Consider the following 1,173-nt stretch of genomic DNA (forward strand, 5'->3'; position numbering starts at 1 on the left):
TATAACAAGTTTATCAGCATCTTGCACCATCAGAGCCGTGGCCGCAATCATTCGGAGACAAGGGGGCCACCCGGCAGCCACTGGGTCTAACTTCTTTGACAGGTAGGCAACTGGCCTCCGCCAGGGGCCTAAGTTCTGAGTTATTACCGCCTTGGCGACACCTGTATTCTTGTCCACATATAGGTGGAAGGGCTTGGTAACATCAGGTAGCCTTAGTGCAGGCGCAGAGAGTAAGGCGGTTTCAATCTGTTGGAAAGCCGACTCGGCTTCGTCTGTCCAATTAAATGGCTGCTGCCCCCGGGTTGCCTGATACAAGGGTTTAGCCAGTTCTGCGAACCTAGGTATCCATGGTCTGCAAAATCCTGCCGACCTCAGGAATTCCTTCACTTGTCGGGTGGATTGTGGCCTGGGGATCTGCAGAACAGTTTGTTTCCGGGCGTCTGTTAACCAGCGCTGCCCTTCTTTAAGCAGGTACCCTAGATATGTTACCTCTGGCTTACAGATTTGAGCTTTCTTTGCTAAGGCTCGGTAGCCTAGATTCCTTAGAGCTTGTAAGAGACCTTTGGTCTCTTGGATGCAAGCTTCTTGGGTCTCAGCAGCAATTAGGAGGTCATCAACATACTGTAGTAAAGTTATTTCAGGGTGTTTGCATCGGTACTCACCTAGGTCTTCATGGAGGGCCTCATCGAACAGGGTAGGAGAGTTTTTAAATCCTTGCGGCAGCCTGGTCCATGTCAGTTGGCCACTTATGCCCTTATCGGGGTCATTCTACTCGAAGGCGAAGAGCTTTTGGCTCTGAGGGGCTAAAGGCAAACTGAAGAAAGCATCTTTCAAATCTAAAACAGTGTACCATTGATGTTTAGGGTTTAAGGTACTCAGGAGGGTATACGGGTTAGGCACAGTTGGATGTATGTCCACAACCTTCTTACTGATTTCTCTTAAGTCTTGTATAGGTCTGTATTCTCCACTATTAGGTTTTCGTACTGGCAACAATGGAGTATTCCAGGGCGAGTGACATGGGCGAAGGACCTCTTGGTCAAGGAGCCGGCGGATATGCGGGGCAATTCCTTTCTTGGCCTCTAGGGGCATCGGGTATTGGCGTACCCGCACGGGGTCTGTCCTAGGCTTAAGTTCAACAAACAAGGCAGGACGGTGTTTTGCTAGTCCTAAGCC

Source organism: Mandrillus leucophaeus, unplaced genomic scaffold (genome assembly GCF_000951045.1).
Source record: "Mandrillus leucophaeus isolate KB7577 unplaced genomic scaffold, Mleu.le_1.0 Scaffold502, whole genome shotgun sequence".
NCBI classification, from domain to species: Eukaryota; Metazoa; Chordata; class Mammalia; order Primates; family Cercopithecidae; genus Mandrillus; species Mandrillus leucophaeus.